This window comes from Diadema setosum, chromosome 22, assembly GCF_964275005.1.
Source record: "Diadema setosum chromosome 22, eeDiaSeto1, whole genome shotgun sequence".
Lineage (NCBI taxonomy): Eukaryota > Metazoa > Echinodermata > Echinoidea > Diadematoida > Diadematidae > Diadema > Diadema setosum.
Window position 1 is genome coordinate 8518384 of NC_092706.1, and position 19232 is coordinate 8537615.

Genomic DNA, 19232 nt, shown 5'->3' on the forward strand with positions numbered 1-19232 from the left:
AGCCACAATATAACGTACATTATAGAGTAAATGATAAAAGTAAGCTTAGGTCTAAGAATAAAGGAAATTCGTCCGTCTGACTTACAATTTTGATATGATTGGTCTATTTTTCTGGTCGACAAAAACTGTGATCTACTTCTCCGTATAATGCCAATCTGTAATATCTTCGTTTCAATATGAGGTCCTCATTCATCTACGCTATTACTACAAACTTATCGACGTATGTTATGGATTATTTTAGTGTATGAGTGATACCCATGATAAAGATCATGGACATACTGAGAAATTATGTTCGGATAAAACAAGAATCATTGCTTGGAAAACTTATGTCTGTGTTATTCAGACCCATCAAACTATTTGGCATCATTTATTTATAACACACTTCGCATTTTTTTTTTCTGATGATGGCTTGTACGTACGAAATAACATGGCAGTTTATTACTGTCAGCTCTTGGCCCTGAGTAACCTGGCTGACGATAGATTAAGTCCTGTTAATAGTAATATGGTGATACATAAACTGCAAAGAAGTGTATACCATAAAATAAACTTTTTTATTTATGAACGAAGTTCGTTACTTTCTGGCTCGTTGAAATAAGGTGAAAATCAATTGGTACATAAATCAACAACAAATCAATACATTACGTATCCAATGTGATAGTAATATTGGTGCACAAAATGATATACCACACGTATTTTAACGTGGTGGCAGAGATAATCTAAAGCATATGATATTTGATGACTATTAACAGGACTATTGTCAGCCAGGTTATTCAGGGCCAAGAGCTGACAATTACGAGCTCATCGGTAACTCCTAAAACATTCGGTTACAAATCTGTAGCGAAAGAGATATTATCCCTTTACTATCGTATCGGGTAAACAATAATGGGATTTTAAGAAAGCAACGAGAAAAAGATAGAAACAAGTAGTTATATCTCTCTACTATTGACACATTTTCCATATTGTGAGAGCCCGCGTTTCAAAACCCATAAAAGTGGCATAAATGTCATGGCAGTAGGGCTCAAAATATACACCGTGGGTCACCGTAGCTGTCTTAGAGTTTTTAGTTTTTAGATTTCAATTTTAATGAAAAGTATTTGAATATGTTTTTATGAGACCAGGCATATTTCTTGTCATTCCTTGTTTTTACTCAGATTTTCAGTCATGAGCTTATGTGAAAGACCCTTCACCTTATTTGAAAATATCATCTCCGGTTAATATTTCAAGTATTTCTTTTTTATTTTTAGGGCAACTTTTTCGTCCAAATTATCAGTACTTCTTTCCCAGCTGTGAACTGACTTCAGAGTCACTGGATAACTGCTTGAATGGTCCAAGTCCTCCCTGAGTCTTGAGCAACGAACTCCTTTCCCAGCTATGTGCATCCCTCAGAGTCACTGGATGAATGGTCCATGTCTTCCCTGAGTCTTCAGGAACAAACTCTTTTCTTATCTGTAAACTACCTTCAAAGTCACTGGGAGACTGCTTGAATGGTCCAAGTCCTTCCTGAGTCTTGAGCAACGAACTTCTTTCTCAACTGGGAATTTCCTTCAGAGTCACTGGATAACTGCTTGAATCTATGGTCCAAGGCCTTCCTGAGTCTTGAGCGACGAACTCCTTTCCCAACTGTGTACTGCGTGCAGAGTCACTGGATGAATGGTCCATGTCCTCCCTGAGTCTTGAGCAACGAACTCTTTTCTTATCTGTGGACTGCTTTCAGAGTCCCTGGGAGACTGCTTGAATGGTCCAAGTCCTCCTTGGGTCTTGAGAACTAACTTCTTTCCCAGCTGTGTACTTCCTTCAGAGTCACTGGGCAACTGCTTGAATGGTCGAAGTCCTTTCTGAATCTTGATCAACGAACTTCTTTGCCACCTGGGAACTTCCTTCAGAGTCACTGGATATAACTGCTTGAATGGTCCAAGTCCTTCCTAAGTCTTGAGCAACGAACTCCTTTCCCAGCTGTATACTTCCTTCAGAGTCACTGCATGACTGCTTGAATGGTTCAAGTCCTTTCTGAGTCTTGAGCAACGAATTCCTTTCCCAGCTGTGTACTTCCTTCAGAGTCACTGGATATAACTGCTTGGATGGTCCAAGTCCATTCTGCGTCTTGAGCAACGAACTCTTTCCCCAGCTGTGAATTGCCTTGAGACACACAGGATAACTGCTTGAATGGTCCAAGTTATTTCTGCATCTTGAGGAGCGAACTCCTTTCCCAGCTGTGTACTGTCTTCAGGGTCACTGGATGACTGCTTGAATGGTTCATGTCCTTACTGTGTCTTGACCAACGTTGAGCTGCTGTTTGGAACACGTGTGCTGGAGATGGGTGTAATCACAGTTGGTCGTTGTCATATTTGGCGTACTCCAAAGGATTGTGATAGACTCATTGTTTTGTAATTATAATAATTGTAATTATAATAATTGTAATTATAATCATGATTATATTTATATATTATTATGATTATACTCACTATAATTACTTTATTTGCAACTTTAATTGTGATTGTAATGCAATTGTGATCATAGTTGTATACATGTTTATAATTATATTCATAATTACAATTATAATCATAATCATACTTATAATCACTATTAGTATCATTATCATTTTTGATCACGTTCTTTAGCTTTTGTCGATTTTGACGCATTTTGCCGGCGACAATTTGATCCATTCCCGTATCTCTTCCATTGTTATAGATTAAGGAGAATTATCTCAAGAACATTATGTGCACAGTTTCATTACCTACGACATGCGCTTGAGTAGTGTAAAAAATCCAATGTTAGCTCTTTATGTGCCACGTTCGCCCGACTCAGTTGACGGCGTGCCAACTTCGCACATTATGCTCAAACGCACAAACCCGCCCAAACCGATCGATAAATCGCCAAACGTCACGGTACAATGAAAGCGTTTCTTGCGATTCCCTTCCTCTCACACATTGCTTGGATTTTGTTTGGTGATTGACTAGCAAGCGGTGTTCCCTACTGGATTTGCGTATAAATTCTAAGGTTTCTGTCACTGTTTTGTGTGCAAAAGTCATGCCTTTACAATAATGTAGCTACTGGTCATTTGAAAGAAAAACAATCATAGATTTGCCATACAATTTGCATCAAAGCAAAGTTTGGCATTTTCTTTACAACTTTGGTCACTACATGTCCAGCTAATCAGAAATCCATAAAAGTTTCATAGATCTAAAAAACAACAACAACAGAATGTTTACCAAAGCATGAATACGTTAGTGTCTCAGAATAATGTGGCACACAAGGGGTTTCCAACGTGGCACATAAAGAGTTAGGAGATTGGCTGAGGCAAATAGCGTATAATTTTGAGCGATCTCACACATGGCGCTCGAAAATAAAGTCAGCTTTTGTCGTTTCCTCGTAAATGATTGGTGGTGTTGTGCCTTTATTATTGTTTAGTTCCAAAGAAATGATGCTTATTATATGCAGTCGGTCGTGTCTATCTCATCATTCTTAGCTTTCGTAACGACATGCACTGGAAATAGTCTGAATTAGAATCTACAGTAATCTTTGCTTACAGTTGACTTTGTGCAACATTCTTTGTAAGGATTATTCGAAGACCATTAATTTACTTATGAATATCATAAGTCAAAACTGATTATACAGTATATTTAGTTGTTTTCTTCCATATGGGATAATTACGTTGAGTCTCATCACGATGTTTTTGCACAAAATCGTAAACAAAATAAAATAAAATGAGAATAATCTACATGTAGGGTGTTACATAGCAGAATGGGTTAAGCATCATATATAAACATCTCGCATCAAGACTGCCATCAGATGGAACAATAAGAAACCTCTGTAGTTATACCCATTGTGTTTTATAGAGAACAAGGACAGCTCAAGTTATGGTTAGAAACGCGCAATATTTTTTATCATTCGATTTGCTTTCTTTTTTTTTTTTGCAGCTTAAATCGAAAATGTGCACATGTTTCTGTATCAACTTTATATGAAGAGTTTGTTCGCAAAAACCGATAAGTCCATATTTGCTAAATGGAAATATTTGCGATTAAAGGTCAAGAAAAATAAAGAGAATGATAAGAAAATTTTTGCTTCTTTTGACCATAATAACTTCAAAAATGTACCTTATGTAGTGACCAATATATCATTTAAAAGGTATTATTTTGTACTTTATGGCAGAGAAGGTACTTCAAAATCTTCAAAAATGGACTTATCGGTATTTGCGAACAAACTCTTCATATATTATAATTAATACATATATTATAATTAATACATAAACATGTACGTATTTTCAATTAAAGCCGCTAAAAACAAAGTGAATGATTGGAAAAAATATATATATGTATATATATATATATATATATATATCCGTGTGTGTGTGTGTGTGTGTGTGTGTGTATGTGTGTGTGTGTGTATGTGTGTGTGTGTGTGTAATTCTTGTGTTTGTTTTTATGGACTTTTATGGAATCAATTAATTGATAAGTAGTTTCATCTTTCTGACAACCCTCTTTGCATATTATCGAGGGAAGTAATAATCTGATATAGGCCTACGTGGCTGTCTAGTTTGTTGTTCTCCAAATTTATTACTTTTTATATAGTAGTCTGATTTTAAAAAGAAAAGGAGAATATCGCATAGCTACAATTTCTGAATTTAGCAGGCATTGAACAACAGCATTGCCATAATTCATGCATATTTGAAAATTACTAGGGGACTCACCTCGATACTTTTCACCAGTCCTTTCCACTGTAAATCCTTGAGAAGTTACTTTTAATGACATTTTCTTCATCGTGTAGGCATGGATATGCTTGTGTGTATTCTAGAGAGCTTGAGTTTCGGTCTTTTTTACATCATAAAACGTTCTGTTTAGCTAGTTTGCACATCTTTTACCCTTTTTTTTTTTTGCTACTTCAAATTCTTTGTGATTTTACGTAGTGATATGACAATGAGAAAAGTGACGAAAATGGATTGATCTCCAATTCATCAGCAAGCCTCCGAACACCCACCCACACACACACACACACAGACACAAAACAAACAAAATAAAAAACAAGCAAAAACAAACAAAACTAAACTAAACAACACAAAGACGAAGACAAAACAAAAACACCACAAACACATCAAACCTTGCCGGTCAGAGTTTCATATCGGGAGAAGGCTTCTTTTTTTTTTCTTTTTTTCTTTTTTTTTGGGGGGGGGGGGCAAAGGTCAGTTCCAAATACGCCACACTCACTTCACATTATTGACTCTCTTGTAAAAAAACACACAAACCACTTTTATTGTAACTCTTCTCATCATTTCTCTTACATCTATGATCACATACTGTTTCATTGCTGTAACATACACGAAGCAGGATCTCTATCAACTTTGATGAATACTTCTACTGCGTATGGGGGAGGGATGATTTTTTCAGAGAGTTAAAAATTATTTTAGCAAGAGTAATGCTGCCATATGTTGAGCCGTTGAGCCCCAATAAGAGCAAAGTGTCATACAATAATGTTTACGAAATAACGTTACTAGTGATGTAATTGTGAATGCTCCTGGCAGCAACCTCTCTCAACTGATCACCTGACTGTCGAGCTTTTGAATACATTTGCGACGCTTATCCTGCGACATACCTATAATAAGGCAAAACACGCTGTTCTCCCCAGTGCGACACGGCTATTTCCATTATCCAATTCAAAATTAGGCGCGAAATATCCATTAGCACTTAGCGTTACAGATATAATCTTTGCTCATCTACGAGAATCGTTTAATATTTTCTAAGCCTTCAATTAAGCGTAAAGTAGCTTTGCCGTTGCTCTCATTTTAATAGTACGAAATTGTTACTTAGCTGAGATTCATTTCAACAGAAAAACGAATTAGCCAGCTCTATCCATAGTCAACTTGACAGGTTTGGACACACGACTCATATGACAACATTGATATTGCAGGTCATGGCTAACTCGACTTGACTTGTTTGTTTGTTCATTTCCATTTAAGAAGATGGCTTGATATATATAGAATTCAGCTACGTTAAACTGGTCTTCCATGAGTCTAGTTGGATGTGAGGTGGGACAACTTCACCGGGTAGATACCCTGCTCTTTGCGATTAATGAATGAAGCAGAATCTTTTACGTGCACGAATTCTTACTCTCTCATACACGGGACTTCCATTTCATGTCCTATCCGAGGGACAAAGCAGTCTTAACGATAGGGAAAGAACATCACCACACATGAAAAATAATAGTTATTCCTTGCGTCACCTCTCTAGCAAAATTCCTAAATTTGTTGAGAAATTAAAAACAAGCGTTCGGACCAATTTCTAAACGATGGCGATTATTGCTATTTCACGTTTTCACGCGTATGGAAATTCTAGAAATACAAATTGTCTAAAAAGAAATATAAAGAAATATATTAGCTGCATCGATATGTGTCGTTCCAATATCTGGTATCTATGACCTCCAATGGATTACAAAACGGAATGATCCTTTTCCTACTGGAAGGAACAGTGTCCACAGTGTGTTCAAAGTGTGGTCACATGGTCGACTATGTGAAAACGCTCGAATTTAACAGTGTGAAGAGATTTCAAACTGTGTTCACACTGTGTTTCTCACAGTGTGGGACAGTGTGTTCTTTCCAGCAGGGATGGCAGTTTATTAGTAATAACACGAATAAAAGCTGTTATAGTGTGAGGACGAACTCGTCGATATAAACTTGTAAAACATTACTTTGTGTGTTACACTGTGAATTGATGATTACAATGTGTTCACACTGTTAAATTTAACAGTGTAAAGAGATTTCACACTGTGTCTACAATGTGTTCACATTGTGCCCACATTGTGTTCACACTGTCTTCTCACACTGTGGGACACTGTGTTCTTTCCAGCAGGGTTATCCAAAGCTAACTAAACTGAGGCCACTCCCTCAATTTGATCTGTATCACTTGTATCTTTCTGACACTGTATAGTCGAAAAACTTCCCAGTTTTTTCGGATTCTTTCCCAATGAAAGGTGTCCAAAAATGTTTCATTTTGCCTTCGCGGGCGAAAGCTGGCACAAGTGTACGCATTTTTAGGTGGCGATCACCTGGAATCTATTCCCTTTGAAACTATTCTTTTCATGGTGGTGTTACCATGGTGTCAAAAGGCTGCACACGGTGATGAAAGTTCAGGAACTCGTAAGGATTATCCGGTTCTTACCGTTCAGTTCTGCCCCCCCCCCCCCCCACGGAAAAAAGCAGTAACTGACATTTTTATGAATGTTACTTTTTTTGCAAAATGAATAGTTACCCAATGCTCTCCAATGTTAATAGGTCAGTTTTGCAACTAAAAAAAAAAAAGAATTGAAAGTGATCAAAAATGCGATTTTTCACTTTTGCAAAAAGCAGTAACTGCATCCAGTTGATTCAACTTTGCAAGTTTCCCCACGGAAGAAAGCAGTAACTAACACAGCCCACGGAAGAATGCAGTAACTAACAATTTAGTCTAATCATTCAGACTCTGTATAGTCCTTCCTGTATATTTTTTCCCTAATACCATTTATTTTTCTACTAATTTTTTTTTTTTAACAATGTAAACAGCAGGTTATTCCATAATTTAGGGGAGTAAATATAAAAAGATTGTTTCACCAGTAACTTGACTCTGCCCACAGGGAATCATATGACAAGTTGTAGAAAAAGCTTCTTTCTGGAGACTAGCAAACCTGGCAGACTCAGCGCGCTCAGAGTGCAGAATACGCGTGCAGCTAGCTGCATGCGCATAAATTCTGCAGCATACAATAACTAGCTTTATAAAATGGGTTCAAGAATGTAGCCAATTGGAAGCGGTGAAATGAGTCACGTGTGCATGTATTAATTCTCACTAACATCCGGACTCACTGACGGCCGACGTCACAATGTTTGCACTAGCAGTGCGCACTCAATCAGTTGTTACAAGTGCGTCGCGCGCTACTATACGCGCTGTCAATCCTGTAAACAACTTCTAGTTCGGGCTGCCGGCCGCCTTTCTTGTGTGCATATGGTGTGGCGGGCGTACGTATACTCTTATACGTACAGTACTTAAATGTGCGGGATTTCCGAGTGCGACGTGTTTGGACGAACATCTTCGGACATCTTGATCCACAAAGGTACGTGAAAAATGTTGTTAGTTTTCGACCCATTTTATAAAACAAATGATGCACAGGATTATTTCGTGGCGTTAGTGGAGACGCAGCTCACTCTCGGGGATTTACAATGTAGTGCAACATGCACTCGGCTTCGCCTCGTGCATGTATCACAATTGTAAATACCCTCGAGTGGGTTTATTGCCGCTTGGTCTATTCCCACTTGGTCTAATCACCAGTTGGGCCAACACCATTCGGGCTAAACCCATTTGGTCCACTTCTCACTTAGTCTACTTGCCACATGGTCTAATAACCAGTTGGTCTAATGACCACTAGGGCTAATCGTCAGTTTGTCTAATTCCCATTTAGTCTAATTGCCAGTTGGTCTAATGTATTTTTTGCCAATACGTCTAATTGCACTTGGTCTAATATCAGTTCGTCTAATGTTCAGTTGGTCTAACACAAGTTGGTCTATTGTTAGTTGGTCTTCTCCACTTGGTCTAATAACTAGTTGGTCTAATAAACACTTGGGCTAATTCTCACTTGGTCTAATTTACACTTAGTCTATTTTCATTTAGTCTATAGCCACTTGGTCTAATTGCCAGTTCGTCTAATCATCATTTGGTCTATCTCCCACTTTGGCTAATGACCAGTTGGTCTAATGACCAGTTGGGCTACCACAGACTCTAGGATACTGAGTCTAGGTGTGGTAATAAAGTTGGCTCGAAAACTAGCTGATTTATTATATCTTAAGTTCAATGTTGCGTAAATAGGAGGAACGGTTAATTATCTTTTTTCTTGAAAGGGTGAAAGCCACAATTCAAATGCGTATACTAATTGGGCTTGAATTATTTACTTTAATTCATTCATTTGTCTTTTTGAATATTTAATTAGTAGTAGGCCCTATGACTTTGCCAATTTTTCCGCGCGCCAGAATCAAGTACGAGAGAGCGCGCCCTTTTTGTTACTGGCCGGGTCGGGCGCGCCTGAGCTGTCGGTACGATCAGCCGGAGAACGTTGGACGGACGAAACGTTCAATATAAGCTCAAGATGGACGTTTTTAAAACTTCCAAAGGCAAATTTTGCGTTTCACATCAAGGGTATTCGTATACTGAAAGGAGGAGGTCGAACGGATACATTTATTGGAGATGTCGGCATAGGAAAACATGCTCTGGCACCCTGATCACAATGGAAGCGGCAGGCCACATGGCCTTCCCGAATCCCAGGGAGGGCGTACCGCACAGTCACCTCCCTGATGTGGACGCCGTGACTGTGGAGAGAGCACAGTCGAATATCAACCAGAGAGCTGCAACAGAACTTGCTCCCGTGCCATCCATTTACAGGGATGAGCACGTCAACTTGTTGTTGGATAACAATCAAGCGGCAGCGGCTTCACTACCCCCATTCAGGTACGTTGCACTTTTATAGTACTGTAACAGTAACTTCGCGAATTCTACAACTACAAGTGAATGGTCGATCCAATTACATGTTACTAGTAGCTGGCGGACTATAGTAGTACTTGTACTAGTACTGAATAGTAATACTAACAGTAACAGGACCTTTTTTAACAAACAAAACTGCAAAATACATAGGGATTATTTTTGGTGTACACTTGTGTACATGTAACTAACACTAAGACCTCTGTGGTCTCAGAGTAAAAGTTCAGTGTACATTGGTTAGGCCTACTTGGAATATACTTTCTTTTGATAATTTTACATGAAGATTTGGATGTCATGTTTTTATTGCCTTTTGTATGTTTGATACTATGCCATAATGGCATCTCACAATGAATTTGAATTAGCGAAAAATCCCCTAACAGAGAAATATTTGAAGCAAATACAGTGTATCCATGAACCAGAAGGCAGTAGCTTACTGAATAAGCCCACTAAGAGTGGTAAAATTAAAAACAGTTACGGTAGTACAATGCTACTTTCTAGGGACTTATAGATCTAGGACCTTTTATCCTCAACTCAACTGCCAGATACTGATTATTAATTATTGGCAATCAAATACATGCTACGACCCTCATATTAGGCAAACTTTATCTTCTTAAGGTACATAAGTAGCATTCAACTATACGAGTAAAAACAAACAAAACAAAAACATGTGATCTGCACACACATTTCAAGACTTAGGCCCTGTTTCTCAGAACTAGTATTTTGTCAGTTGAGTACTTCTTTTTAGTGATCAGAGGACTTCAATTATAGTCTACTTGTAAATGCAACGTTTAAAACTCCAAAAACTGCTGAAGGGCTATAAGATTTCTGACAGTTGTTTCAACTTCTCAGTTCAGGAAATTTTTTTTAGTATAATATTTCAGGATATTATATATATTTGGAAAGTGGGAGCACTGGGAAGGGTGGGTTACTTGGCTTGATAATTATTTATTTTTTTTTTTCAGATCGTTAGCCAGTAGTGCATATCGCAGCAGGAAGAAACACCTACCACCACTACCAAGAGAGCTGGCTGATCTACAGCTTGTGGCACCCTGGAGTCAGACAGCCACAGGTGACCAGTTTGTGCTGTTTGATCAAACCCTGCCAGACAACAGAAACAGGATCATCTGCTTTTGCTCAGAGGAGGACCTGCATCAACTCTGTGCCACCAACACGCTCTACATGGATGGGACTTTGGAATGGCTCCTCCCCTATTTATGCAGCTGTACACAATCCATGGATTTGTACATGGAAAACAGTTGCCCCTGGTCTACGCTCTTCTAACAGGTACCGGTTGTAAAAGGGGTTGTTTCCCCTTGCCATTGTAACAGGAGCTCCAAGCAACTTGCTTTATTGGAGCAATGAATTATGTGGATACAGATTAATGGCACTTGGCCATTGATTGCCTATTCTCCCCTGAAAAGTATAAAAACAATAACTCAGAATTGTCTATTCTAAGGCTTCCCAGTCTTATTTGATGATTTAATTGGGCTTTGGTTTGCTCTTGGACACATTCTTCTTCAGCCAAAAGAGTTTGCAATTTGTTGGGTTTGATACACATGTAACTATTCAGGTGTTTTAAATGTTTGTAACGTGCAATGATTTAGAAGTTGGTTTGATACACATATAACTATTCAGGTGTTTTAAATGTTTGTAACGTGCAGTGATTTAGTATGGGTACACACATCACCAAAGAAAAAAATGTATCGTATGTACAATGGCCAGAATCACAATACTAGCAAAGGAAAGCTAAAAATTGAAAATGAAGAAAAGTAACTGCCCAGATCCTCGCTTGTAATCCTGATCATGCCTTTGCTTACCAGGCTCAAGGGGGCTCAAATGTTGACTTATGGACCAAGTTATGACATGGAAGGAGCTATTTTTTATTTACTTATAAATCTGAAAATATTTGATTTCAAATGGCATTTAACAGATTGATATGGGAAGAGTTTAATCCTTCGACTGCTAGGTTCAACGGGGAAGCCACCTGGTGGAAAATCTCTGTGTGCCTCGTGTGACTTCATGAGTCAAAGTAGCAATTTTTGAAAATGATGTTGACTCAGCAAAATTGTCCCAGAATCCAGATGCTTTGTTCAAATTCATTGATCGTGGTGTCATGTTGTAGGAAAAAGAGACGCCATTATGCAAATTACATTTTGATTTGTTGGTCATTTCTTTCTGGGCCACCCTGTGTATACATATATCCACATTTGGGAGACACTTCTTTCTTCTCTATTGTTTTCGTGTCTCCTTTACGTCTTTTCGTCTCTCCTAACTGTACGTTTTCTATTGTGACACAATAAATGTGATTGTGACGTGTCTCCTAAAGGTCCAAAGAGGTTATGCCAAAATTATGACTATAAAGTTGTATGTCTGCTATAGTTTTTAAAACTTAAAACTTGTATCAGTGCATTCTTGTTGAAAGTCACTTTAAAAGAAGAAAAATGTTTTCATTCACACTAAATTTAATGCAAGGAAATAAATGTATGATGTTGTGATGTTACATGATGGTGTGATGTTACATACATTTTCCTTCAATTTCTGCTTTAAATACCAAACAGGTAAAACAGTTCAGATCTACACTGAGCTGTTCAGACACCTAAAGAACAAGGCAGCTGAACTTCAGAATGCTTGAATCCTCAGAAGATCATGACAGATTTTGAATCTGGACTGAGGAGGGCTGTCATGGCAGAATTCCCTCAGGTACAGCTGTGTTTATTTTCAGCAGTTACTCCATGCTGTATTATTTTTTGTGTTCATTGTTTTTCATGTATTCATATTTGATGTAATTGTTTTAATTTATCATTACATTGTCACTGTCTTGTATTTTTTTTTGGGGGGGGGGGTGGGGAGGGCGGAAGCAGGAATTAATTCATTGTTTTTTTAACCCCTTCGTCTCATTAAAATTACTGCTATATATCATAAGAATAACTAATGGTAACATTGTTATTAATATAAAATGTATTTCATTTTTGTGTCTGTGTGTCCATATATGTTCATAAATTCCAACTTTGAACGAGATACCAACTTCTACTTAGGCATTCAGACATGGGATTCAAAGGTCACACAAGTCACTGTAGATCAAAATTCAGTCAAGCAATTGTTTATAATTGATATCTAATGTACACTGGATGTGTACTACATATATATATATATATATATATATATTTTTTTTTTTTTGGGGGGGGGGGTAGCAGGGGCATGTCTCGTTGGCTATCATCGATGCATCAATATACAAATAATGCACTAGTTTGAGTGGGTCAGGAGGAATTGTGTACACGAATTACAGTCTCTGAATTGGCTGAACCCATGAGGCGCAGCTGAGTGGGTGCTGGCAAAATTCCAGGGTAATGCATGTACACTATTTCTACTGACCCACAAAATAAACTTGTGCGTTATCGGTTTTATAGAATGGGCCCCAAAATCTATTAAAACAACAAGATCTCCATTTACAGCAGTTTAGATCTGTTTCAAGAAAAAAAAATCAGGCATAAAAAAAGCTATTTTTTTACCAGACGCAATATTTTTTTTTTCAGCTTGGTGCAATTGAATTTTGCATGTTACGTCACTTCTGACATTGATATACTGTACTAAAACCTATGTTATATTTTTGGAGCCCACATCCTACAAGCTTTGCTTTTTAGTGGGTTCCTCATATTACACGCCAATTATATGTCCTTATACATTTGTGCATTATTGGTTCAAACTGACCATTGTGTGAAAAACATTTCTGCTTCAAATCAAATGGAATATAAAACTTGTATGAAATGTGGAATATGGAACATGAATAATAAAAAAAAAAAATAATTCGAATGTAAAAGAAAGCAAGGCTCAAGACTCAGAAGTACATGTAACTTGATACTTTGAAAGGATGTCATCTTCAATTTACCAATCAGATTGCAGAGATTCTCATATCCATATATAAAAAAAACAGTAATTTCCATTGAAGCAGTCTGCTTGCTAGACTACTAACAAGGTATCGTCAGTATCGATTCTCACCATCGCGATATTGCCTAGCTATCGTGTGTATATCGTGTGTGGCCAGTAAGAATTCTAACATGGTAAGTGACCAATCAGATTGCAAGGATTCTGCGACCAATTCTATAATAAGACATAGCACAGATTTTGGCCTTGAGTTAAATGCAAGACGCTTTGTACTTTTGGCTGTGGTACAAAGTTGTTTTTTTTTTCTTTATGGCATAATTATCATTGCACAAAGCACTGATAACTATACTTTTTTTTTTATGGCAGAGAGTAAGAAAGAATGAACCCAAGTTGATTTTAAAAATGTGTTACAGTTCAGTTTTAATCTACCTAAATCATCATAGAGTGTTGGGTATTGATATTACTCACAAGCATTAATCCAGGCATGCTATTTATTCAAAACACATAGGTGATCCAATATTATGCATTTGCTTGCTAGTGACTTGCCTGTGTTAGAGAAGTATATGATCTTGGTGTCATCCCCCCCCCCCAAAAAAAAAAAAAAATAAATAAATAACTGTATGCAAGGCCATTTCAAAGAATTACTGATGTGCCAAGATATGAAAAGTGAATGGTTCTGCTTGTTTCTGTGCCACCCTCAGAATTATGTGCAGTACATTTGATACAATTCTGCTCTTTTTTGTTTTAAATCCTGTGTCCCTTTAGGCAGAACACAAGGGCTGTTTTTTCCATTTTTGTCAGGCAGTGCATCGCAACATCAAGGCAGTTGGACTGCAGGGACTATACAATGATGTGGGGCAACCTGAGGTCCGGAATTACGCCAGGAAACTCATGGCAACGGCATTCTTACCTCCTGCGGAGGTCGTTGGAGCAGTCAACGCATTGCAAATGCAGGCACCAGTCGTTGCACGCATGGACGATTTCACTGATTACTTTAATCGTAAGATCTCACTTTCAGTCAATTCTCAATCAATCATTTTACCAAGGGGGTATAAAGACTAAAAATTTGTATCTTTAGCCTAGCTTTTACTTAAGATGCTTGAATAGTGGCCTTTTTCTGATATCAAAAACTATTTTTTGGTTGATTTAAATGAAGATTTTTTTTCCTTTTCATTTATTTTTTTTCTTCATTGTTTTTTATGACTCTAAAATACAATCATTTGCGCCATTTACCATCAAACAATCAGTTTCACTTGTAACCATCCATTTAGCATTTTATTCCCCCCCCCCTTTTTTGCCATGGAGTGACCACAAAGTATGAAATTCAGCACATATGAAGTACAGACAAAAATACTGAAGAAACTTTGATACTTTAATTGAAGTATATTCCAACTCTTATTTATGCATATTTTCACGTTTTTATGTGGATCTGTCCCGAAGGGTGCCGGAGGCATTATGTTTTGGGTTGTCCATCTGTCCGTCCGTACTAACAAGATTATACTAGTGTGGCTACTTGGGACAATAACACGCAATAGATGCCCTTTATTCTTTCGGGCTTGTGTGGCTGTTTTTGCTGCTTGTGTGTCTAGTTTAACAAAAGAGAGAACAAAGGGGTAGCCACACAAGTATACCTCCTTGAGTCTGTGCATCCGGCTTACCCTCCGTCTGTCCTATTTCCTGTTACCATGATATCTAAAGAACGCCTGGATGGATTTTTATCAAATCTGGCTCAGGGATACTCCATGATGACCTGATTAGATTTTGGACCAGATCTGCCAAAGGTCAAAGGTCAATACACTATGAGTGAAAAGTTGTCTTTTGGATTTATTTCCAGTCACAAATATCCAATCTGAATGAATCTTGGCAGGAAGAATATTGAGAACATGTGAAATAAGTTCACAAAATCTGGACTGAATTCATCAAAGGTTAAAAGTCAATAAACTTTGTCTAAAAGTAATGTTTTTGCCTATTTCCTCCAAGTAGGAAAGACCAATTTTAGGAAACTTGATATGAATGTTATAGAGAAGGTAGGCAGAGTGTACAGCAGGGGTGGAATATAATCGTTGATTGGTAAGTTGCCATGGCAACCCAATATTAGTTTTTTTACTTTAAGTCTATAGGAGGCTATATGATAACGTCCAGTTTTGAAGCAATTCAATTCCCATTCAATGATACAATTAATCAAATAGATGTACAGAAAGGTTTAAGACATTTTTATGAATTTTGAGTGTTACATTGCCATGGTGGCAACTCCATAGATTTTATTATTTAATCCTTTAAATTTAAAGGATTAAGAACTTCCACATGTTTGAAGGGATTCCCATCAAAGTTAGTACAATTGATCGACATGAGATATGGAATATAAAGATATTTTGTGTAGGGTAAGTGGTGCATTGCTATGGCAACCTTATATTTTGTATCTTTTTTTTTCTGCTTCCCATAGGGTGCGCAAGTATTATGTGTTGGAGCGTTGGAGTTCATACTGTGATAGCTAATGAACACCTTTGTGATGTTGCTTGGAAATGGAACTACTTTTTTCTTCTAAAAAAAAAAAATAATTGCATCAAAAATTGTGCAAAGGCAGATTCCCTCCTCCCCCTCCCCCCACTGGCCCTTCAGGAAGGTTAGGCAAATATATTTTCAAATTTGCTTGAGCTTTATCTTTTGGTTGAAACAATTTTTGCAAGCAGTGACTCCTTTTTATACATTTAGTGCAACATATAGGCAAAGAATTGTTTACATGCACAAACCTCAATAAAGATATTAAATTCATCCTTTGTTTAGATTTAAATTGTACCTACCAACAACTTTTGGTATCATGTCAGATGTGCCCGGTGTGCCCCATGTGCATTTCTTGTCCGCATTTTACTTGTATACATGTATTTGAACTTTATATTTTTTTTTTGGAGGGACAGCTATCATCGTATTAAAAAAGAAACAACAGTTCTCCACAAATCTGTATGCGCATTTTCACTGAAACTAATTCTGTTTTGTATCATGAAAATATATATATATATATATATTTTTTAGGCTTGCTTTACATTGTGTTTTCATTTACATGTATTTCTAATTTTCCATTCTGAGAACATTAACCCATAATGTGCCCATTGAGTTTAAAATCCAGTGCCACAGAGTTAATCTACCAGTGCTAGATTTATTCTGATGCTATTATAATCTGGTGAGTTACACCAAAATTTCTCAAAACACAAACTTGCTTTGAGCAGTGAAGGTGCATGCATTGAACAATGGAATCACTCATGCGTACAAAGCAATCCATACTACACAATGGGCATAACAATGAATGTTTGATGATTGTGAGTATACATGAATGTGGCAGTCTGCTGTATGCAAGTACATGTATACATGCACATGGCCGCCCATCGGATGCTTGTGTACATGAACGTGTCACATTAAGGGTTAATTCTCTCATAATATCAGTATTTACATATTGTATATTATATATATATATATATATATATATATATGATGCAAGACATCACACTATGCCTTGATGATCATACTATGTCCCCTTCGAACTCTGTCAAAATACTAGGTTATGTTTTTGATAAGCAAATGAATATGAATGATTAAATTACATCTGTATCAATTAAAATCTGTAAACTATCATCTTAGGAACATACCGCGGTAGGTAGGATTAGGAAATGTGTGGATAAGGAAACATGTCACACCATTGTTAGAACATTGATTACTTCTAAGTTATACTACTGTAATTCCATGTGTAATGTAAGGTAAAAATGTTGATCGTTTGCAAAAAAAAAAAAAAAATTCAAAACAAAGTAGCATGTACCCTTTATTGTAAACCTAAACACACTCATACTTCTTTTTTGTCCCCGCCGAACGAGTTCGAGCAGGGGACTATGAAACGGGCTCCGTACGTGTGTGTGTCCGTGTGTCCGTCCGTCCGTCCGTCCGTGTGTCCGTCCGTCCGTGTGTCCGTCCGTCCGTGTGTGCGTCCGTGTGTGATCAAAATGTTCAAAATGCTACTCCTTCGCCATTTGTAACCCGATTTTGATTCCGTTTGCTTTATGTGATGGCACTAGGTGAGGGCTTCAAAACTTCTACACAGAATTTTGACCTTTGACTTCTTTGACCTTTGACCTTGATTTTTGACCTGTATTGTACATTTTCCTACCAAATGCTACTCCCTCGCCATTTCTAACCCGATTTCGATTCCGTTTGCTTTATGTGATGGCACTAGGTGAGGGCTTCAAAACTTCTACACAGAATTTTGACCTTTGACTTCTTTGACCTTTGACCTTGATTTTTTTACCTATATTGTACATTGGCTACAAAATGCTACTCCTTTGCCATTTCTAACCCGATTTCGATTCCGTTTGCTTTATGTGATGGCACTAGGTGAGGGCTTCAAAACTTCTACATAGAATTTTGATCTTTGACCTCTTTGACCTTTGACCTTCATCTTTTTACCTATATTGTACATTTTGCTACTGAATGCTACTTCCGGCGGGGACATATATTACGCACCGCGTAATTTCTACTTTTCCTTGTTGATCAAAGAATTGCAGTGGTTACCCATCAGAAAACGGATCCAGTTCAAATCACTTACATTAACATACATTAATGTCTCAACAATCAAGCCCCCATGTACCTATCTGACCTCCTTACCCCCATCAGTCTAGTATTGACACAAGATCTTCACAGCATCTACTACTTCACGTCCCTAGAACATGCAAATCTGTTGGTGATCGTGCATTCTCTTCATAATTATGCCCCCAAACTAGGGAATAAACTACCACGCCGACTCGATCAATGTCAATCCATAGATACTTTTAAGAAATCGTTAAAAATCTCATTTATTCTAGTCGGTCACTTTTGTTTTTGTCAAAGAAGATGTTTCTATTGCTTACTTTAATTCTAATGTATTGTATATGTATTGTAAGTCCAAAATAATTGTTTTTGTTTCTCTGTCTCTCTCTTTGTAATTGTTGTAATGCGCTTTGTAACGATGAGAAAATGGTGTTATGTAAATGACTTATGACTTTGATATGACTTATGACATACTTTGTTCTCTTTTATAAGGAACATGGATGGCTGGCAACTTCCCTATTGACATGTGGAATGTTCATAGGGAGGAACGCAGGACAAACAATGACGTAGAAGGCTGGCACAATGCCTTCACGAGGATGGTCGCCAAGTATCACCCCAACATTTGGGAGTTCATCAATGCTCTGAAAAAACAGCATGCATCAGTGACAGCAATCCGCCTTCAGATCGAAGCTGGCCAGGTTGTAGGAGTAAGGCAACCCAAGTATGTCAGGCTTAATGACAGGCTCCAACTTCTCACTGCTCGGTATCTGAATGGAGAAATCCCACAGATGCATTTCCTCCAGACCATCTCCCATACACTTGCAGCTACTGTGTGAGAACAGTCCATTAGGTATACCTAATGAGCAAAGTCTACAGCTCAGATTAGCAGCAGATTGTCTGTTGCTCGTACACACTACCTGATGGTTGACTATGATCATGCTTTTTCCTCAGGAAAGCAACTCTTTAAGCACCTCTGATTTGTTTTGTCTTTATTTCAATCTCAGGAATCAGAAGAACTGAGAATTTGGCAAAGTGTTAAGAAACCAATAATTTGAACTTTGGGGTGTAAAAAGTTATCACCCCAAAACTTCATGACTGTTTTTGTAATTTCTTTCACATCTCATAGATTTTGCAACACTTTGTAAGCACCTGGTGTAAGATTGCATAGTAGCTGGCAATGCATAGTAGCCAGGAACTTGATTTATTGTATCTAATGATGATTTAGTGTAATTGTAGATTGTGTTTTTAGCTCACAGGCTATAAAAAATTAAGGCTGTTCATTTTTTTTTTCAT

General features: G+C 37.6%; 1 pseudogene; it reads left to right on the forward strand.

Moving 5' to 3' along the window:
- Positions 1 to 9237: 9237 nt before the first annotated feature.
- On the forward strand, positions 9238 to 18775 carry LOC140245599 (uncharacterized; annotated as a pseudogene).
- Positions 18776 to 19232: the final 457 nt, after the last annotated feature.